Raw genomic sequence first — 24,235 nt, forward strand, 5'->3', positions numbered from 1 at the left:
AAGGAAGTTAATGCCTTAATTAGATAATCTTTCATTGTCAATCAAATCCTATTTGCAATGTTAGTGCAATACTTTAAGGGAAAACTGGAACGGCATCAGGATGGTTAGAGTGGAGTGGGACAGTAAAACATTGGGATAGTTTGGTTTTGATCTATTTTGCAAGTAGGTGAGAGTATAAAATGTCAGTGATTCTTCCTCTGATGGTCAACTAAAGAATGCCTGCTTTATAATCTCGGGGATAATCTCTGCCTGTGTAGGTGCCCCATTTGTGATAAAATCAACAAGTCCCATGGAATGCAGTGAGGGAGCAGCAAGATCACAGGGAAATTGATTTGAGCATTTCAACAACTTTGCTTAAAAAGGTAAACACGAGGAAATCTACAAATACTGGAATTTCAAGCAACACATGTAAAAGTTGCTGGTGAACGCAGTAAGCCAGGCAGCATCTCCAGGAAGAGGTACAGTCGACATCTCGGCCCGAAACATCGACTGTACCTCTTCCTAGAGATGCTGCCTGGCCTGCTGCGTTCACCAGCAACTTTTATGTGTGTTGCTTAAAAAGGTTTTTGTTTTCCACACCAGTAAAGCAAGTCTTATAACACACACCTACTGTGTACATACATCTATTGATGCTTCTGGACACATCTTCAGTGATGTTTCTGGAATCATTGGGTGTTTCGGGTCTTTCAACATCATACACCCTCCTCCAGGTGACCCAGCCGGGGCTGATCAGACCCCAGCTTGTGTCCAGATGGCTAGCTACTTATGACTCCATGGCTCCCCTCTTTTGAGCCACAGCCATCTTGAGGCCCTCTCTGCCACATCGGTGGTACTGCGGATGGCTCTCCTCTTCCTCTCTCCCTCAATGCCCAAAATGCTGAAGGCTCTAACTAAAGAACGGGCTATGAATCCCCTATAACCAACCTCCACTGGGAGACACCTCGCTCTCCATCCAGCCTACTGACAGTTGCTGACCAGTCCTGCGTACTTGGAGAGCTTCCTTTCAAAGGCCTCCTCCAAGCTATCTTCCCATGGGACTGTCACCTCCAGCAGCACCACTTGCTTAGTAGACTCAGACACTAGGACAATGTCTGGTCGCAGGGTGGTGGCTGTGACATGGTTGGGGACTTCAGCTGCCCTTCGACAAATTAGAACAACTGAAAAGGTACAAGATTTGGATATCTCCTTAGTTCTAGGAGAGACAAAATAAGAAAAAGGAATTGCATCTTTAGTTGATCATCTTCCTGGAGATGCCATCATATACTTCTACTTTAGAGCAATTAAAACTTGTCTTTCGATCACGTCTTCCCTCACCAATTAGAAAACTAATAGACAATTACTGCACTGTCAACCAGATGTCCAAACTATTGAATCACATCTGGAGAATTTAAATTCAAACATTTAAATAATACTGATGTAAAAAACTCTAATCAGTAATAATGACCATGAAACCACTGAAGTGTTGCAAAACCCCATCTGTTGCCTTAATGTAAATTTGTTCCTCTTATCTAGTTTGTTCTGTGTGTGACTTCAGTCACTCTAAAGTGGTTGATTCTTCATTGCCCTCTGGAACGCTCATATCCCATGAACAAATTAAAGTGAGTTAATAGCTTGGCTGAATGATCTGTCACTGTTAGTCAAACCTAGCTCTTGGTGCACTGCAAATTTTTAAAATCAAAAGTGAAAATTTTTAAAAATTATATTGTTTTGCTTATCTCTTGGGTGTTGCAGTAGTGCAAAAAAATACAATCTTTAACACAATGTTCAAAGTTCAAGGTAACTTTATTACAGAAACATTTGTACGTCACCATATACTACTCTGAGATTCTTTTTTACTTTCGCAGGTATTTATAGTAGAACTAAGAAATACAATAGAATAAATGAAAAACTATACAAGAACTGACAAACAACCAATGTGAGAAACAAGACAAAATGTATCAATACAAAAAAAACAAATAATAATAATAATAAGCATACACCACTCAACTTAAATGTGAGTACAACCCAGACAAATGAAGACATTATCACTATTGAAAAAAAGGTTAACTAAAGAAAGAGTCTGACCCTCCATGGAAGACATCCTCATGATCTGAGCAGACTAGATGTTGACGAAGAAGTTCCCAACGCCTGTCTCAGAGTTGGAGACCTCTTCCCAGAAACAGAAGGGTTCCTTGTGGCAAATCAGGATCAGGTGGTTTACACAAAAAATTATCAAAAATATAGAATAAAAGACCAACAAATTCAAGATGATAAATGTAGAAAATGCTGAGAAAAATACCAGAAACAATCCAACTCATAGCAGTTTACTGAATCTGATTACTTACGTAATAACAATCAAACGGGAAATATCCTTCATCAAAAGCTTGTTTAAAATACAAACTCATAAATGAAACAAGAGAAAATCTGCAGGTGCTGGAAATCCAAGCGATCCTGCTGAAGGATTTCAGCCCGAAGCGTCGACTGCTCTTTTTTTCCATAGATGCTGCCTGGCCTGCTGAGTTCCACCAGTATTTTGTGTGTGTGGCAGTACCTCCAGTTGAACTCTGTCTTTCTGTGTGCTTAACCCTAGCTGTCAGTCTGTGGTTTTGTATTGCCATGTGCTACTGTCCCCGCTCCTGCTCTACTCCGGCCCCTGTATTACTGAGTACCCCGTCTCTCATCTGTTTCTCATTATTACTGTACCTGTATTGCTGCCACCTGTGTCGCATTGTGCTCCACCTATCATCTGCCTCTCTGTTTATTGCTCAGTGTATTTCAGTCCTGTGTTTTCACCTGATTGTGGCAGAGAATTTTCCTGAGCCGTTCCAGCATTTGTATCTGTACTCTGTCTGTCTGAATATCGACTCTGCCTGTTTCCCGATTCTGATTTTTGGATTTCTCTGGATGTTTTGATCTCTGCCTGAACTTTGACGCCAACTTTGTTTTGCATCTGGGGATTTGTTACTCAATTAATATCACTGTGTGCACAGTACTGGGTCTGTGATTGGATCCCTGCTCCAGTGTCCTGACAGTGTGTTGCTTATAAAAGAAACCATATCTTACTATAAATACAAGCCTGGTCCAATTTTAGAGTCAGGATACCATAAGTTATATTACAACCGATCAGTTATTACAGACAGGACAATCCATAATAACCATCCAGATATAATAATACAGGATAAACAAATAAGTACAACTTACTTAATAAATTACAGACCATTCCAAAGACACACTACTTACAGAAATAAATAAGTGAAAAGCACAAGAAATATGCTAAATTAAAAGAGGAACTTGAAAGACTTTGGAACATAAGCAAGGCTTACATTACCCCAATAGTAATATCTACGGCTGGTGTCATCCCAAAGTCACTACACAATGGCATTAAATAATTAAGGCTACACAGATATACCTATGAAAATCTTCAGAAAGCCACAATACTAAACACCACTAGAGTAGTCTGAAAGTTCTGAGCAATTGACAATAAGCATGGTTGGGTATGACCATACCTCAGGTTTTACCAGCTTGAGCTCAGGAAAGAAAGAAAGAAAGAAAAAAAATACTGAGCACATGGGTTGGAAATTCTTTGCAAGTGAATCCATAGGTTGTGGAATCAGTTCTGTATTGAAGTGAGTGAAGTAATCCACACTGGTTCAGGACCTGCTGGTTGAAGCGTAATAATTATTTCTGAACCTGATGGTCTGGAACATAAGGATACTGTATCTTCTTCCCAGTTCAGGAGTGAGAAGACAGCACGGCTAGGATAGTGAGAATAATGGATGCTGCTTTCTCTTGGCAACAATGCTTGTAGATGTGCTAAATGGTGGAGAGGGCTTTGCATGAGATGGACTGGGCTGTGTTCATTGTGTTTTGGAGGCTTTTCCATTCTCGGGCATTGGTGTTTCTATACCAGCCATGATGCAACCAGTCAGGATCTATAGAACCGCTAAGCATCTATCGAAGTTTGTCAAAGTTTTAGATGACAAGCCAAGTCTGCACAAACTTCAAAGCAAATAGATTTGCTACTGCGCCTTCATTATAATGGCACTTATGTGTTGGTCCCAGGAAAGATCTTCTAGAATGATAATGCCAAAGAACTTCACCTCCAGTCTCCTACTGAGGACTGGGTCATAGACCTCCAGTCGTCAATAATCATCTCTTTGATTTTGTTAATATTGAGTGAGAAGTGGTTGTCATGCCATTCAATTAGATTTTCAATCTCTCTTCGATATGCTGATTCATCATCATCTTTGATTTGGCCAACAGTGAAGTCGTCAGTATGACTGTACTTAGCATCACAGTCAAAAGTATAAAGTGAGTAGAGCAGGGGCTTACCACACGTCTTGTGGTGCACCGTGCTGGTGGGGATTACGGAGGAGATGTTGTTGCCAATCTGAACGGACTGGGGTCTGCAAGTGAGAAAATTGAGGATACTGTTGCACGAGGCGGTATTGAGGCCTGGGTCTTGGAGATTAGTTTTGAGGGGATGATAGTGTTGAATGCTGAGTCAATGAAGGGCAGCCTGATGTAATTGTAGAGAACTGTACATACGTAAAAATAAATATGGAGAATTACAGATATGTAAATTTAAATATGGAGAATTGTAGCCCTCGCTATAGAGATCATCTCGAGAGGAAAGCTAAGAACAGTATAGAACGTGGAAACACATAATGAAGTAGTGTGCATAATGGACCCTTCTTACAAGTGTGAGAGCTTTCCTGTAGTAGAATAATTAACCTGCACACTCAGTCAAAACTGCCAATCTGCTGTTAGGCATCAAAGACCAGCTCTTTAGATTTTACAAAATCATTATTTGAAATGTAACCAATATCTTGGTATCACTTCAGGATGCGTACTTCAATCATGAGCCTGTTCATGTTGACACACTTCCAAATGTTAAGCTCCTAGTTGTAGTGAGTTTGAATATGTCTAGAGAATGGATTATAAAAATATACAGCAATACCACACATTGAGATGGCAAATTGTCAAAAGGGAAACAGTTTAATTATGATAGATATTCATATTTAAATGAATCTTTATGCTAGTAAATGAACATGGCTGATCACAAAGCAAAAATAATTTATTTCCAAGTGGAATTTGAGAAATAAGGAATTGGGGATTGCTTTGCTTGTGAAATGAAAATGATTGGTCAAATATTGAATTGAAATTTGGTCATTATTCTAAGGTGGACTGACTATTAGTTCTAACTTGCTCATATAATGACCTAATTCATTTCAATTTATGGGTCAAAGGAAGTTTAACTAACTGGTTATCATCTCAAGAGATTACCCTTTTGGGATATTGCTACTGCTCATTAAATGCAGATTCAACAAAATGTTTCTTCAGCCTTCATTTCCTTCAGATTTGCAGCATTGGCTATCATTTTCCCTTTTCCAAACTGGCAGCAAACTTACAAATGACTAACACAGGCTTGTCTTTTTAAGTACATGCACTTTTAGGATGAGACTTATATTTGAGGAGTTGTTTGATGCTAGAGCTTTATCCTAAGTCTCCTCAGCCCTTGCGACAGCAGCAGGTGTAGCACAAATTACCAACAGCATAGATTCATTTTGATTAAATCCCAGCTGCCATGCAGCAATTATAGTATCTATATTGTCAAGCACTATGCTGAGCAATAAAATACATTTGTAAGCAATCCAATGAGAAGGCACATAAAGATGACAAATGGCAAATGTTATGTTCTGGTGTACTATTGAGAAAGGTACAAAGTTATCTTAGAGGCAGGTATATGGAAGAGTCAGGCTTTCATATTATGGAATACACCCACAATTTCTATGAAGGCCTATTGCATGCTGTTCAACTTGGCCATTGATAATATTAATAAAATAATAATGACTTTCCTGCTGGTCACTGATAGAGTAATAGGTCTTTCCCGGTGCTCCTAATTTACTTCCTTTTTTGTTTTCAACCTATTGAAATATTACTGTTAAACGTGTTATTATCTTACTATGGCTACCAAAGCAGCTTTGGAATCTATTACGGACTTGCTTCAAAAGCTTTCTACAGACTCGCAAAAGCCTACCGAGGAGTTTCATCAGTTCAGAAAAGAAGCGTTGGCCGATTCACAACAAATCAGCTTTGGAGTTAAACAAATAGGTACAAAACTGGATGTTATTCAAGAAACTTTAATCGAGCATGATAAGAGGATAAAAAAAGCATGAAGAGATTATAACGATACTGGATAAGAAAACTGATGATCTACAAAAGCTGTAGGAAAAACAATCCAAGTCCAACGGAAAACTGAGATAGAAGATTATTGATTTGGAAAATAGAAGTAGGAGAAACAACTTATGAATCTTGGGACTTAAAGAGTTAATGGAAGGAGATAACCTAAGGAATTCTTTGCAATCCTTCTGATGGAATTTTTCCCTGATATTATACAGTCTTTACCTTTGATTGACCATGTTCACAGATCGCCTATTTATAGATTGTTACGTAACCGGCAACAATGAATATCAATTGAGTCAGGTTATATAAAAACAACCGAACATTTATTAAACATGGATAAACAATAAAAAACAAACGAAAACCTTAACTGGAAGTTAACCGCTATGCGGCTGTTCAACAAGTCGCAACTCGGTACTGGATCTTAAAGTGATAAATGCGAAAACAGTTCTTAAAGCGGTGCAGTCTAACACAGTTCTTAAAATGGTAAATGCAAAAGTCCAACAGATTTATACATTCAATTGGGAGAGACTTCTCTGGAGAAGGATTTCTTCATAGACGCGACTTTCCTGTTGGTTCTGTCCAAAGGATTCATGATGAAGGAAATAAATGGCTTAAGAACAACTGACCTTTCTTCTGGTGAGCAATCCTGCATGAACTACCTTTCTCTTTTGGCAGGAGTTATCTTCGATGCAGGTCACTACTTTTTCAGTGAAAACTCAATAAGGTCGATGCTTTGTTAAACTGCTGATCGATACCAACTTCTCTTAATCCTTCAGATCCTGTACTTCAATAAAGTCTTCACTCTCCAACACTACTGAAAAGGTACATCAACAAATCTGGAAGAAAGGGTAAACTGCCAATCCAACACTATTGTACCTTACAATAGAACGTAAAACTCCGTTTTAAAAATGAAACTGCGTCATAAAACAAATACACAATGGAACGGAGACACTGACGAATGTACTAGCTGGAAAACTAACTGCGTCACCCCTTTTATACCTGTGGTGAACATGTCATCACGTGACCTCACATCGGCGGGAAAATTACATCAGGTGACCTCCAAAAGACCATTACATCATTCTCACAAGAAAGTCACAAGATCTCCTTGAGGTATGTAACAAGATCGACTTCAGAATCAAGACCAAGGTCGGTCATTATATGCTTTCATGAATTTCAAACAAAGGACCTTTTGATTCATGAATCCCATTGGAAAGGTATGATTGACTACAAGGGTCAGAAGATTCGTATTGGTGAAGATTTCTCATTGGAAGTTATGGAAGAACGTGCTAAGTTTAAAAAAGTTATGGAGGAACTTTATAGCAAAAACCTCAAGCCTTCTCTTCGCTATCCGGCTCAGCTGAGAATTACAATGCAAGATGGCTTAAAGAAGTGGTTTCTTACGAACGAAAAGGCTCAAAAATTTTTAGACTTAGAAAAATAACTGTTTAATATTTTTCAGTATGAATAATTGCTTCTTTTAGAAACATAGAAACATAGAAAATAGGTGCAGGAGTAGGCCATTCGGCCCTTCGAGCCTGCACCGCCATTTATTATGATCATGGCTGATCATCCAACTCAGAACCCCGCCCCAGCCTTCCCTCCATACCCCCTGACCCCCGTAGCCACAAGGGTCATATCTAACTCCCTCTTAAATATAGCCAATGAACTGGCCTCAACAGTTTCCTGTGGCAGAGAATTCCACAGATTCACCATTCTCTGTGTGAAGAAGTTTTTCCTAATCTTGGTCCTAAAAGGCTTCCCCTCTATCCTCAAACTGTGACCCCTCATTCTGGACTTCCCCAACATCGGGAACAATCTTCCTGCATCTAGCCTGTCCAATCCCTTTAGGATCTTATACGTTTCAATCAGATCCCCCCTCAATCTTCTAAATTCCAACGAGTACAAGCCCAGTTCATCCAGTCTTTCTTCATATGAAAGTCCTGCCATCCCAGGAATCAATCTGGTGAACCTTCTTTGTACTCCCTCTATGGCAAAGATGTCTTTCCTCAGATTAGGGGACCAAAACTGCACACAATACTCCAGGTGTGGTCTCACCAAGGCCTTGTACAACTGCAGTAGTACCTCCCTGCTCCTGTACTCGAATCCTCTCGCTATAAATGCCAGCATACCGTTCGCCTTTTTCACCGCCTGCTGTACCTGCATGCCCACTTTCAATGACTGGTGTATAATGACACCCAGGTCTCGTTGCACCTCCCCTTTTCCTAATCGGCCACCATTCAGATAATAATCTGTTTTCCTATTTTTGCCACCAAAGTGGATAACTTCATATTTATCCACATTAAGTTGCATCTGCCATGAATTTGCCCACTCACCCAACCTATCCAAGTCACCCTGCATCCTCTTAGCATCCTTCTCACTGCTAACACTGCCACCCAGCTTCGTGTCATCCGCAAACTTGGAGATGCTGCATTTAATTCCCTCATCCAACTCAGTAATATATATTGTAAACAACTGGGGTCCCAGCACTGAGCCTTGCGGTATCCCACTAGTCACTGCCTGCCATTCTGAAAAGGTCCCGTTTATTCCCACTCTTTTTGTTTTTCGTTTGGTAAAACTGTATAAGCTTATTTTTTTACTGCATTTTGCTTTGTCTTAGTTGGAACAGTAATCAACCTCGAATTCTTTGGAACGGTTCCAGCAGGCTTATCTGGGGGGATGACATTAGTGACAGTAGGTGTCGACTGCCTTTTGGCCAACTTTCTCTCTTTGGGAGAATTCAGAAAATGCTAAGAGAAACCAGAAACAAAATCCAACATATTGCAGGATCCTGCAGCAGTTTAACTCAATCTGATTATTTACACAGACACATTCAAATGGCAAACATTATTCACTAAAATCTTGCTTTAAAATACAAACCCAGAAAATATACAATTCCTTGCTATAAAAACAAGCTTTAGAGTTTTAGAGCCAGAGTCCCACAAATTATACTACATCATATCCATTATTACAGATAAGACAATCCATATTAACTAGTCAGATATGGTATTATAGGATAAACAAACACGATCAACTTACTTAATAGATATAGCCATTTTAAACACACATCACATACAGAAATCAATAAGTAAAAAAGATCGGAAATATGTTGAATTAAAAGAGGAAATTGAAAGACAATGGAACATGAACAGGGTATATATTGTCCCAATAGTAATATCTACAACTGATATCATCCTAAAGCCACTACACAATGGCATTAAACAATTACGGCTACACAGTAATATCTATGTAAATCTTCAGAAAGTCACATTACTAAACACCACTAAAATATGAAAGTTACTAGCAATTGAGCAATGAGTGTTCCTGGCTATGCCTGTACCTCAGCTTTTAACAGTCTGAGCTGAGAAAAAATTAAAATAATAATAATAACATAGAGCACTTCTCATACACAACGATGTAGTTCAAAGTGCTTTACAATGGGATAAAATGCAGACATAAAAATAAAAGACAAAAAAATGTGAGTTAAAAGCAAAGTTAAATAATTAGGCTTTGAGCTGGTGTTTAAAAAGTGTCAACATCCCTTATAGTTTTAGTTATTAAATTCTACAGTTTAGGAGCATAGTTCAAAAAAGCTGACCTGCCAATTACCTTTTGAGGGAGATTGTGTAAACTTAAGAGACTGGCAGAAGACCACCTGAGAGTCTGAGCAGGATTATAAAACAAAATCATTTCTGCGAGGTAGACCAGTCCCAGACCAATGGGAGCTTTAAAAGCAAATAAGAGAACAAAAGTTGATGAAAAGATGAGCCATGTTAGTCTAAATCATTGGTTCCCAAACTCCTTCAGGTTATTGCCTCCTTGGCTTCGAGACTACATCCCCAGCGCTTCCCTCTCACTTACTGACCGTTACGGAAAAACTATAAAGTACTTTGCTTTAGGATGCATGTGAAAGAAAATAGGAACTGCAAATTCTCTTCAATATTTTTATTAATATTATATAAATTGCATGAATACAAATACAAAATTCATAAGGATACAAGTAATATGAATTAAATTACATTTAAATCAGAGTAATATGATCACAGTATCCCATATTCCAAATCAATCATATTGAAAAAAATTTATTTTCAAAGATTATGAAAATAACTCAAAAAGGGTCCCCATAACATTAGAAAATCATGTTTAGAATCAGAAATCGAATAACGTATCTTCTCTAGATCTAGGCACAACATAACATCAGATAGCCATTGAGCATGAGTGGGTGGGGCGGCCTCCTTCCACTTTAGTAAGATCACCCTCCTGGCCAATACCACTATCCTGAACAATACCAAACATGGCAGTCAAGGGATTGGGCTTAAAACTAACATTGAAAAGTACAGAAAAAGTTTGAAATACACCTTCCAAAAATTTTCAAGGCTCAAACGTGTCCAAAACATATGAATTAGTGTGGTCACTCCATTAGTACATCTATCACAGTAAGGGGAAATATCTGTGTAGAAACGAGAGAGCTTGTCTTTAGACATATGAACTCTATGTACCATTTTAAATTGTAATAAAGAATGACGAGCACATAATGATGAAGACTTAAACAATTTTAAAATAGTCTTCCAGCTCTCTTCAGATATGATAATCTGTAAATCGTTTTCCCAGTCTCCTTTAATTTTATCTAAAGAAGCCCTTTTCAGTCCCAACAGCAGACCGTAAATGTAAGGTATTGAACCATTGTCAAAGGGTTTCAGATTAAAAATTGTATCTATTATTTTCTTATCTGGACTTGTAGGAAATGTATGTAACTGAGATCTTTAAAAATCTCTAATCTGTAAGTAACGAAAAAAGTGGGTATTGGAAAGGTTAAATTTCATTGAAATTTGCACAAAAGAAGAGAGATTCCCTCCATCAAACAAATCCTGAAATCGTTTAATACCCAATCTATCCCATTCTTTAAAAGATAAGTGAATTATAGGTGGTTTAAAAAACAATTAGAAAAGATGGGACTCGAGAGGGAGAATCTCAATAAACCGAAATGTTTTCTAAACTGTAACCAAATCCTCAAAGTATGTTTGACCAACACATTGTCAGTTAGTTTATTTAAAGATAAAGGGAGCAAGGATCCAAGTAAAGAAATAATGGAAAATTTCATAACAGAGGTGACTTCCAAAGAGATCGATATAGGACAATTTTCATGGTTAATGTAATATATCCAGAACATAGTATTTTGTATATTAACTGCATAATAATATAACCTAAAATTGGGTAAGGCAGAGCTTCCATTCTTTTTGGTTTTTTGAAGGTGAGCTTTATTTATTTGAGGTTTTTTATTCTTCCATATATAGAAAGAAAGAATTGAATCCAAAGAGTCAAAAAAAGATTTAGGAATAAAAACAGGCACAGCTTGAAAAAGGAATATAAATTTAGGTAAGATATTCATTTTAATAGAATTAATTCAGCCAATCAATGATAAAGAGAGAGGCAACCAATTAGAAAATGACTTTTTAACATAATTCATTAAAGTTAATTTTCCTAATTCTTAGTAATTGTTACTCCTAAAAACGAAAATTGTTTTCTTAAAATTTTAAAAGGAAGGTTAATATCAGTTGGTATTAAATTGTTTGAAGCAAACAGTTCACTCTTATGTAAATTTAATTTATATCCTGAGAACTGACTAAATTTAGTCAGTAAACGGAACACAGATGGTAAAGAGGTTCTAACGTTAGATATAAAAAGCAATAAGTCATCAGCATAAAGCAACACTTTATGAATAGTACCTCTCCTTAAAATACCAGTAATCTCTTTAGATTCTCGAAAAGCAATTGCTAAGGGTTCTAATACCAAATCAAAAAGCAGAGGGCTCAAAGGACAACCTTATCTCATCCCACATTGGAGTTTAAAGCGTTTAGAATTCTGAAGATTAGTAAGAACCTGAGCGGAGGGAAATAAATAAAGTAATTTTATCCAATAAATAAAATTAGGTCCAAAATTAAATTTTTCTAAGGATGTAAAAAGATAATTCCATTCAACTCTGTCAAAGGACTTCTCAGCATCTAAAGATATCACACATTCCGATATTTCCTTAGATGGAGAATGAATAACATTTAACAAACGCCGTACATTAAAATGGGAATATCAATTTTTAATAAGTACTGTCTGATCATCCGTAACTATAGAAAGATATAATATTTTCAAGTCTGCGAGCCAACACTTTAGATAAAATTTTAGTATCAAAATTGAGTGAAGAGGTAGGTCTATACGAAGAACATTCAGTAGGATTCTTATTCTTTTTAAGAATAAGCGAAATGGAAGCTTTGTAAAAAGGCTGCGGTAACCTTCCTACCTTAACGGAATCGGTAAGGGTAGAACCTAAGTGTGGTATAAGCAAGGAGGAAAAAGCCTTATAAAACTCTCCAGAGAATCCATCGGGTCCTGGGAATTTCCCAGAATGCAATTCTTGAATAGCCTGAGCAATTTCCTCCTGGGAAATAGGTTGATCCGGTTGCCTACGATCATCTATCAAAAGATTAGGAAAATTTAATTGATCTAAAAATTATTCATTGCAATATTATCATTAACAGCGTCAGAACTATACAATTTGGAATAAAATTCCCTAAAAGTGTCATTAATTTCAAAGTGGTCAGTTGTCATGTCCCCATTAATTTTACGTATTTCTTTAATTTGCCACTTGACTATAAATAGCTTCAATTGATTATCCAGTAGCTTTACAGTTTTATCTCCGTGAATATAAAATTGACTTCTATCTTTTAAAAGTTGGCTTTCCATTGGATACGTTAAAAGAAGATCATATTTAGTTTTGGTTTCAATACGTCTCTCATATATTTCGGGATCGGATACCCAAGCATATTTATGGTCCAGTTGTTTTAACTGATCAGCTAGTTCGTTTCTCTCTTTGTTAACTTTTTAAATGATGTTTGTCAGTATAAGAAATAGTTTGATTCCGGATATATGCTTTAAAAGTATCCCAGATAATAAGACTAGACGTGTCTTCCAACATATTTTCTTCAAAAAAAAAGAGTAATTTGATTCTCCATAAATTTTAAGAAGTCTTCATCGGATAACAGAGTTAAATTAAATCACCAAAATCATAGGGATAGGATCAGGAAGATTTAAAGACAAAGTACAGGAGAGTGGTCAGAAATAGCAATCTCTTTATATTCAATCGATTGAACCAATGGAATCATTTGATGGTCAATATAAAAATAATCAATCCTGGTATAAGAATGATGGACATGAGAGAAAAAAGAATACTCCCTGTCCGTCGGATAAAGAAAATGCCAAGCATCAACTATACCACATTTAGTTCGAAAAGATTGAATAAACAAAGCTGGTTTATTAAGTATGGCTGGTTTAACAGAAGAGCGATCTAATACTGGATCTAACCAGCAGTTGAAATCTCCTCCCATCACAAGAGAGTAAGTACACAAAACTGGCAAAAACAAAAATAGACATTCAAAAAATCCTGGATCCTCTACGTTGGGGCCATATACATTAGCAAAAACAATCAATTTACTGTCTAAACTCCCTGATATAATAACAAATCGACCTTTAGGATCAGAAACAACTTTATGCTGAACAAAAGAAACTGTATTATCTAGAAAAAACGAAGAATGGAATTGCATATCCTTCCACTGAGTAAAAAAACGTAAGCGATCACAGCTGTGCATGTGCGTTTCTTGTAAGAAAATAATGGGTGCTTTTAATTTTTTAATAAAAGCAAACACTTTGTTCTGTTTAATGGGATGATTCAGCCCTTTCACATTCAAACTAAATGAGTTAATATTTTGAACCATTTTAAATACCAATCATCATGTAATTAAAAGATCTGGCCATAAGTTATTGAAACTAGGAAGCAACCCGTAGGGTAACGTTGTCAAACAGACAATCATATAATCAACCCAACACAGCTCCCAGAGAGAAATAGGCCCTTTTCTCTCTCCCACACAAAGCTAGAGGGCTGACCAATAGATAGTCAGTGAGCTAACAACTAAAAAGTTCCCTCCCAAGAAATCTTGTTGACAGAAACTCTGGTCCTTCAGGGTCAATTATGTCCCTACCAAGACACAACAGAAAAAGAAAAATAACTCAGTATTCAAAAATATAAAAGGATCAATTTAAACAAATTCAAAGAAAGATATATTAAAATAAAGCCTCAAAAAGGGATATGATAAAAAGTATCAAAAAAACACAAAAAACAATATATGAACAGCCAAGGCATAAGCTTATTGAAACCTTATTTCAAATTCATATTAACAGAAGAGAAAATTGATGAAATAAGAAATATAACAGTTTTAGACTTCAGCCTTCAGAAACTGTTTTGTGTCTTCAACCGACTTTATTCCTTTTTGCAATCCGTTCTTCAAAACAATACTCTGACTGACGCGAAAACAAAGAAATGGTTTAAATCCTTTAGTGTAAAGTTCTGACATAACTTCTTTATATTTCACAGGATCAGCCATAACTTCAGGCAAATAGTCTTCCACGAATCTGAACTTGTAACCATGGAAATCGATCATTCCTTGTCGATGGGTATGGCGAATTAAAAGGTCCTTAATACGAAATTCATGAAAACTTAGAATGACCGATCTAGGTCTTGCTGCCGACGACAGTGGGTTCAAGGTCAGCGAGCGATATGCTCAATCAAGCTTAGGCTCAGAAGTGAATAAAACAGGGAATAGCTGCTTCAGAAAGTCTGCAAAGAACTTCGTAGGGTCGGCGCCTTCAATTGATTCTTCAAGGCCCAGAATTCACAAATTATTTCTCCTGTTCTATTTTCTAGATTGATAATCCTTTTCACAAATCTTTCATTGGATAAAGATAACTCTTTGCAGAGTTTACTTGTATCTTCAACATCCTCTTCAAGTGTCAACAGCTTTGCAGTATTTTCCTGAATTCAGTTCTCATGCTCAGTTAAAGTTTATTGGATTATATCCAATTTGCCATTAAATCGTTGAAACTCCTCAGAAAATTCCAATTTTTGCCATTTAAGGAAGTTACTGATAGAATCCAAAGTGACTGGGGATTCATCTTCTGTTTCCCTTTCTTTTGCAGAAGCTTTTGTTCTTTTCTTAGCCATAGTAGAGCAGTATGCAGGTATTACAATAAGGTTTCAAAAAAAAACTGGTAGGAGACAATAAAGTAAATAGGGTAGGAGCAATCTAAAATGATGTTACTCCATCAGATGCCAACAGGGCTCTCTGGAACTGCAAATTCAAAGCAGTGACAAATATTTGCAAAAATTATTAAAGTTTATTTAAAATGACAAATAAAATTATTTCTTTATTTAATTACAGTAAACCAATTTTCATTAACAATTTTAGAACGTACATTAGCAGTCCAACTATTCACTATTTCGTTGCTTGTTCACCTTTCAATGAGATGGATGGGCCTGGTTCAGTGACATCAACTTCTCTGCAATCTGTTTCATTGCTTTGAAAGAAGTTGGGTGACTGCACTGAAAATGCACTCCACTAAATATGATGTTGGAAAGGCAATAAAGAACATCTTGACCTTTTCCCAAAGAGCAGAGTAGTGTTCAGAGATTTCTTTCTGTAACTAAAAGCCTTTTTATGATTTTTTTGAACCTTGGCTTCAGTTCAAAGTCATTTTGTAGCAACATTAGTTCTTCCTCCATCCTTCCTGTTCATTCCACGTTACAAGTGTTCTGGGAAGGATTTATTACCCAAGTTGGAAATTGGATCGAGAGAAGATCCTGAAATCTCTCTGACATGTCTTTATTCATCTCCTCCAGTTTGGTATAGTATACCTGAACATCATCATCTGGTATGCTTTCTTTCTCTCCTACCTCAGAGTGGCTGGGAAATTGGAACAGGTTGCGATAGCCAATGTTGCACTAAAGAGACTTAAGCTGGACAGAAATGAGGAGACGACTGATTCAATCTACATCATTTCATTGAAATTGAAGTTTGATTTCATTAAACTTTGCAAATAATTCTGAGAAATTAGTAATGTAATGCCTAATATTCTTGAGTTGATTAATGAATGAAGTGTTTGAGTCTTCAATAAATTTTTATCACAGTTTCAAAAAGTGCAAAAAGTATCTCAGGTAGTTTCCATCTGAGAACCAGCTGATTTCTGTGTGCAAGAGCAAGTGTTCAAACTGTTCATCATTCTCAATACAAAGCTCTTGAAATAGTCGATAACTGAGAGCATGGGACTTAATTTTAATTATTGCTGTGAAAACAATATTTAACGATTTGTGCAGCCAGTCACTGGGGTTTTTGCAACAAGATGTTGTAAGTGAATCACAGTGAATGTTAAATGTGTTAGGAACAGTTTTTTTCAACAATAACCTCATGATAGTGTCCTGTCATTGATGGTTCCCCATCTTTTGTACAAGCAAGAATGTTGGTGAGCAGAATGTCCTTTTCTTTGAAAAATTTCTCAACAACCCAAAATATTAACTCCCTCTTCAGATCTGTTTCTAGTTCCCTTGCAATTAACAAGTCTTGAAACATGTTTTTTTTCTTTTATGAAGTGAACATAACCAAAAAGCAAAAGATTTGTTGCTTGGCAAAGCTGACTCATCCAAATGCAGAGAAAAATGCTGTTGTCCTAAGTATGTTGCATGATGCATCTTCTATATTCTCAGACATTTCATCTATTCATCTTTGAACAGAGTTATCGCTGAGCGGAATCACTTTATTTGGTCTGGTGACTTCTACAAATCCATATTCATAACTTTTCCTACTGCTGGCAGAATCAGTTCTTCTCCAATTGTACGGGGCTTTCCAGATTTAGCAATAGCTCAGAATTGCTATATGAAGCAAGCAAACAATAACTGTTTTGTTGTGAAGTGCTGGCAAACATGTTTTAAAGTGTTTTACATTTCTGAGTATTTTCACAAAGTGACGGAAAATAAGTGAAATTCTTGTTTGCATTATCAGAGTGTATATCCTTCAAATGTTCAAGGAGCCTGGACAGCTTATATGGCTTACTTGAAAAAGACTGTCACACAACATGCATATTAGCTGCTGTTACACCATAAGATATAGGAGAAGAAGCAGGCCATTCGGCCCATCGAGTTTGCTCTGTCTTTCAATCATGGGCTGATCCAATTTTTCCAGTCATCCCCACTCCCCTGCCTTCTCCCTATACCCTTTGATGCCCTGGCTAATCAAGAATCCACCTATCTCTGACTTAAATATGCGCAATGACTTGGCCTCCACAGCCGCTCGTGGCAATGAATTCCACAGATTTACCACCCTCTGACTAAGGTAATTTCTCTGCATCTCAGTTCTAAAGGGACGTCCTTCAATGCTAAAATGTGTCCTCCTGTCCTAGAATCCCCTACCATGGGAAATAACTTTGCCATATCTAATCTGTTCAGGCCTTTTAACATTCGGAATGTTTCTATGAGATCCCCCTCATGCTCCTGAACTCCAGGGAATACAGCCCAAGAGCTGCCAGATGTTCCTCGTGAGATAACCTCTCATTCCTGGAATCATCCTTGTGAATCTTTTCTGAACCCTCTCCAATGTCAGTATATCCTATCTAAAATAAGGAGCCCAAAACTGCACATAATATTTCAAGTGTGGTCTCACGAGTGCCTGATAGAGCCTCAACATCACATCCCTGCTCTTATATTCTACACCTCTAGAATTGAATGCAAATATTGCATTTGCTTTCTTCACAATTGACTCAACCTGGAGGTTAACCTTGAGGGTATTTTGCACAAGGACTCCCAAGTCCCTTTGCATCTCTGCATTTTGAATTCTCTCCCCATCTAAATAATAGTCTGCCCGTTTATTTCTTCCACCGAAGTGCATGACCATACACTTTCCAACATTATATTTCATTTGCCGCTTCTTTGCCCATTACCCTAAATGAGGGGTCCTCAACCTTTTTTGCACTGTGGACCGGTTTAATATTGACAATATTCTTGCAGACCAGTCTGGCAATTCTGTTCAGAGGGGATGTGGAGTTAATCACGACTGGAATATAGGTGATAAGTGGCTAATACACTCAATTTCATTTCTAAAAGGGTTTGTCTAATGAATTTAATATTAAACACACAGCGCATATTTTCCTCGCATGAATATAGTGATAAGTCAATTGTTAGGGGAGGACAGGCGAACTTGAAGTAAGTGTTGAGCGAACTTCCAGTAGAAGTGGTAGAGGCAGGTTCGATATTATCATTTAAAGAAAAATTGGATAGCTATATGGACAGGAAAGGAATGGAGGGTTATGGGCTGAGTGCAGGTCGGTGGGACTAGGTGAGAGTAGCGTTCGGCACGGACTAGAAGGGCTGAGATGGTCTGTTTCCATGCTGTATTTGTTATATGGTTATATAAGTCACTTATAAGTCAATAGCATCATAACATTTTAAGTAACGTTTGGATATTAAACACACAGCACATATTTTCCCCATATGAACATATAAAATCATTGCAACACACCAGTATCGCTAAATCAGTGGGAGCCCTGGGCTTGTTTCCCTGCAACAAGACGGTGCCGTCGAGGGGTGAGGGGAGACAGTGATACTCGAAGGGGGTTCCTTATGTCCAGTCTATTCTGTGAGTTAGTTTTCATTGCATTCATTGCAGAAAACTCCGCTTGGCAGAAAAATGTTGGAAATGGAAGCAACGTTTTCAGTGCTTTCGTGGCTATCTTCAGGATATTTAGCCTTGACTTTGATCCGGAATACTGGCAGAGATGTTATGTCAAACACACTTTTTAACCCGCCGTCATTTGCAAGCTCAAGGAGTTGATCTCCTTCCCCCGCTGACATGGATGACGCACGGGTAATGACCTTGCATGCGTGACAGGGAATGAGGAAAGATTTCCTCGCGGCCTGGTAGCACATGCTTTGCGGCCCGGTGGTTGGGGACCGCTGCCCTAAACTATCTAAATCTCTCTGCAGGCTCTCTGTTTCCTCAAGACTACCTGCTCCTCCACCTATCTTTGTATCATCGACAAATTTAACCACAAATCCATTAATACCATGGTCCAAATCATTGACATACATCGTAAAAAGCAGCAGTCCCAACACTGAACCTTGTGGAACTCCACTGGTAACCTGCAGCCAGCTAGAATAGGATCCTTTTATTTCCACTGTCTGTTTTCTGCCGACCAGCCAATGCTCCACCTGCGCTCGTAACTTCCCTGTAATTCCATGGGCTCTTATCTTGCTAAGCAGCCTCATGTGTTGCACCTTGTCAAAGGCCTTCTGGAAATCCAAGTACACCATGTCTACTGCATCTCCTTTGTCTACCCTGCTTGTAATTTCCTCAAAGAATTGCAGTAGGTTTGTCAGGCAGGATTTTTCTTTCAGGAACCTATGCTGGCTTTGCCCTATCTTGTCATGTGCCTCCAGGTGCTCTGTAATCTCATCCCCGCCAATCGATTCCAACAGCTTGCCAACTGATGTCAGGCTAACAGGTCTATAGTTTCATTTCTGCTGCCTCCCACCCTTCTTAAATAGTGGAGTCACACTTGCGATTTTCCAGTCATCCTGTACAATGCCAGAATCTATCGATTCTTAAAAGATCATTGTTAATGCCTCCGCAATAACACAGCTTCTTCTATCTAGATTTCTCATGATATGCCAAATACAGAAGGGCACATTGCTTTTCAATAACTATAATGCTCTTTGAGCATAGTCTAAAAGAACGGTGGTTTAGCAAGTGATGAGGTAACTATGTGATCATCAATTATAAAGCACTGAGGTTCAAATGCTTATCATAAGTAATTCATTTCCTATGTTAAGCCAGTAATACCTCAGCTGCCTCCCTTGCTATCAAATGTGCTCCCCCTGCCCCATTACCTCATTTATCTTTATCGTCTCATTGGAAACTCCACTGCCCCCAGCAGCACTGTATCACCCACTTTAGAAACCACTGGTCTGAATGAATCAAAGTGCTGGTGACGAGCTAAAGGGAATGAAGAGCTATAACTGAAAAGTCACAAATAAATGCCTCGGGTCAATGGTTCAACAGTCCATTCTGTCACTGAAGGAGATCATAGTCTTGTATTCCTCAATACTCCAAGCAGCAGAAAGTTTGTTTCCAGCTACCATTGTTGTACTTAATAATGTGGAAAAACAACTTCTAACTCTCCTTAACCTTCAAAGTTCTGAGAATGTGACCTAGGTTTCTGTTATCTCATGTAATTTAACCCTTGAAGTCTGGGAATCATTCTGGCAAATATGACAAGAGATTTCAAAGCCATTTGAAATTTATGGCCATTGAATGACCATAAGTCGAGAGACAAAAGGCCTATTCCTGAAACTGTAATCTCATTTATCTGTGAAATAAATTGGCTGATCTCAGCAAGAATACTGAAGAAGGTTTAATTAATATTTTAGTTAGTACTTTGAAAGAATGTGGCCTAAAAATTCTTAAATATACCTGTTGTTATGGGCCAATGAATATTTTGTTTTATGATAAATTTAACCCAAGATGACCCGGCTGGTGGCGTAGCAGCATCAGCGTCGGACTTCGGGACGAAAGGTCCCGAGTTCGAATCCAGCTCTAGCCGGCTCCCCTGCACGCTTTCCATCCATGCTGGGTTACGAGCTGGTGATCTCTTTGGAAACTCACCCGGCAAAAGGCAATGGCAAACCACTGCTGTAACTTGCCTCGTACGCGGTTCCCCCTACATCAGAGAGGCGTGGAGGAAAATCATCCACTAACCGGAGAAACTCCGGATGCAACGTACCTTTCCTTTCCTGAACCTAAGATATGCGAGACAGTGTACGAGGCCTTGGATGTTTACCATGCTTCAGGGCCTCTGTTTCACTTGTTCTGCAGTGGAAGAAGGATCATTGCTGGAGATATTGTGGATATAATTCATTGAGTAAAGATAGTTCAAAGTGGAAGAATCACATTGACAAGGATAATGAAGAAGAGATATTGGTAAATAGTATGGTTGTCCCAGGCACAACTTTAATTATTCCAATTTTGGCTAGAATCATTTTGCTGCTATGAGAGGGATGGAAACTTGTTCAGGATATCGAATCCAGGAATTGTGAAAGAAATGGATATATATTTGAAAGGCAACGATATGATTAATGAATTTGGATTAAAGAAAGAAACACAGAAACATAGAAAACCTACAGCACAATACAGGCCCTTCGGCCCACAAAGCTGTGCCGAACATGTCCCTACCTTAGAAATTACTAGGCTTACTCATAGCCCTCTATTTTTCTAAGCTCCATGTACCTATCCAAAAGTCTCTTAAAAGACCCTATCGTATCCACCTCCACCACCGTTACTACCGCACATTCCACGCACTCACCACTCTCTCAGTAAAATAACTTACCCCTGACATCTCCTCTACACCAACTCCCCAGCACCTTAAACCTGCATCTCCTTGTGGCAACCATTTCAGCCCTGGGAAAAAGCCTCTGACTATCCACACGATCAATGCCTCTCATCATCTTATACACCTCTATCAGGTCACCTCTCATCCTCTGTTGTTCCAAGGAGAAAAGGCCGAGTTCACTCAATCTGTTTTCATAAGGCATGCTCTCCAATCCAGGCAACATCCTTGTAAATCTCCTCTGCATCCTTTCTATGGCTTCCACATCCTTCCTGTAGTGAGGCATGCAGAACTGAGCACAGTACTGCAAGTGGGGTCTGACCAGGGTCCTATATAGCTGCAACATTACCTCTCGGCTCCTAAATTCAATTCCACAATTGATGAAGGCCAATACACCGCATGCCTTCTTAACCACAGAGTCAACCTGTGCAGTGGCTTTAAGCATCCTATGGAAGCTTGAAGTTGGGTGGTAAGCTTGCAAGGTTAGTGTTGACAAAAGTGGGGCTTGTGAGATTTGAAAGGTGGAAGACTAGCATTTGAAGCAGACAGATCTTTTACAACATCAGTATTAAAACAATGAAACCAGCAGCTTAACTTGAAATTGAAACAGACAAAAAATAACTAATATTGAAGAAAGCTCTGATATTCTGGGTAAATACATAATTCCTAAGTTATCCTGTTGTGCATACCGTTTATTGTGGGAAATTGTCTTAATGATAATCCATCACAGGCAGGATGAGAGTTTTTTTAACCAACTTCCTAATTTTAGCAGAGAAGAACACTTGAAGAAATTCCTCTTACGTTTTAGACAACCTCCTCTTTTCAAACAATGGGGTCTGTATGTTGCCCTGTGCACTCAGTGTGGTTTGGTTCTCTTAAGTGAATTTCAAGTACTGAAATAAATACACAATATGCATCTCCCTGTGTGTGCTTGAAGATAGCTGGACAAAGATCTTGATTAATTCAGATGTCGAGGACTGGTTTATGTGGTGAATGGGGACTTAAAGCCTGAATAGAAAGCTAGAAATTAAGAAATAATTTACGCAGAATACATAAAATGAGAAGGCTCAGAACTTCCTTATTGCTAACTGGCTCAGGTATCTACGTTAATTCACTCGTGTTATAAACCAGACTGCACTAATAGGCAGAATCATCAGTCAACCTGTTAAAAGAAATTCTTTGGTGATCCGATAGTGAATGTTACATATATAAAATATATAAAATAAAGTTTTGGTAAAAGGAAGACAGAATAATTTTCAAACTTATTTGTGAATAGCTCCGGGGACATATGACGTTTGAAAGATGTAGTGCTCTTTCAAGTATCAAATGTGCAGAAAGCTGAAGACCACCCTCACTGTAGTTCAAAGACAGGTCTTCAAAATGAAGTGGAAAGACAGCAACAGCAGCAACTTAGGTATTAATGCAAAGGATCTGAGAGAATCACATCTGCACCTTACAGATGAAATGACCTTATTATAATCAGTAGTTGCCTTTGTTTGACAAGTTCTCTTACACGCTTTATACTCTGAGATTCAACTCCATTTGATCCAATCAATTTGCTTTTACTTCAGAGCAGAGTGGAAATGCTGCACTCGAACAGCTCTATGGAGCATCTCGCTGAAAACATATACAAACGTTGTAGATTAGCTAGAATGAAAGAGAAATGGCATTGGTGCTATACATAATACAAAATGTCAGAGCATAGAACATAGAACTTAGAAAACTATAGCACGCTTCCTACAAGCTCTTCAGACCACAATGTTGTTCCCACATTTTAACCTACTCTAAGCTCAACTGATGCTTCCCTCTTGATAACCCTCCATTTTTCTTTCACCATGTACCTGATTATCTTAACTGTTCCAAATGTACCTGTGGCATATTTAATATTGCAGTAATATGTGAGGAATATTATATTATTTGAGTAAATATTCTTTATTGTTTACGTAACTCATTACAGATTATATGTAGAAGTACATGAATAGCATACGTAATTACACTACCAGAACATATTTGCATGCCTTACGAAAAGTAAAAATGAAGAGTACATGCTTATCCCAGTCTCCTATGTTTTTCTTTTGAACAGCTTCTGAAGTTATACAGAACATAACAGAGTCGATGAGTAAGTTTTAAAACGAACCTACCTGTTGAACCACAGCAATTTTTTTTCTTTACATGGGGAAAGAGAGACATTAAAATTTTTTAAAAAGCGCAGCACTATTATTTTCTCTAAAAGCCCACTGAGATGATTGAGTTAAAAAAAGGCAGAAAATGGATGAAATCACAGGTTCATAAACAGTGAGTACCACGTGGTGATAATCTTAACTTAAAAGGGCAGAAATGGCTGGCTACATCACGCAGAAGTTAACATGGTGATGTATACTGAATTAATTGAGCTGTATTTTAAAGCAAATGGAATAGCTGATGAGGAACAAATAGCAGTTTTGCTGAGTACAATAGGTGGAAGAACATATAGCTTGCTTAGAAGTTTGACTGCTTTAACCAAACCAGTCATTGGCATTAGGTGATAAGGAAATGGCTGAGGCATTGAACGTCTATTTTGTATCAGTCTTCACAGTGGAGGACACATCTAATATGCCAAAGAATGATGTTATGGACGAAATGGGAGGTAAGGACCTCAATAAAATCACTGTCACTAAAGAGACATTGATGAGCAAACTAGAGGGCCTGAAGGTAGATAAGTCCCCTGGTCCTGATGGGATGCTTCCCAGGGTGCGAAGGGAATTGGCGGAGGTTATAGTAGATGCGTTGGTAAACATTTACCAAAACTCTCTAGATTCTGGGCAGGTCCTGGTGGATTGGA

The sequence above is a fragment of the Mobula hypostoma genome, chromosome 7 (assembly GCF_963921235.1).
Source record: "Mobula hypostoma chromosome 7, sMobHyp1.1, whole genome shotgun sequence".
Taxonomy (NCBI): Eukaryota; Metazoa; Chordata; class Chondrichthyes; order Myliobatiformes; family Myliobatidae; genus Mobula; species Mobula hypostoma.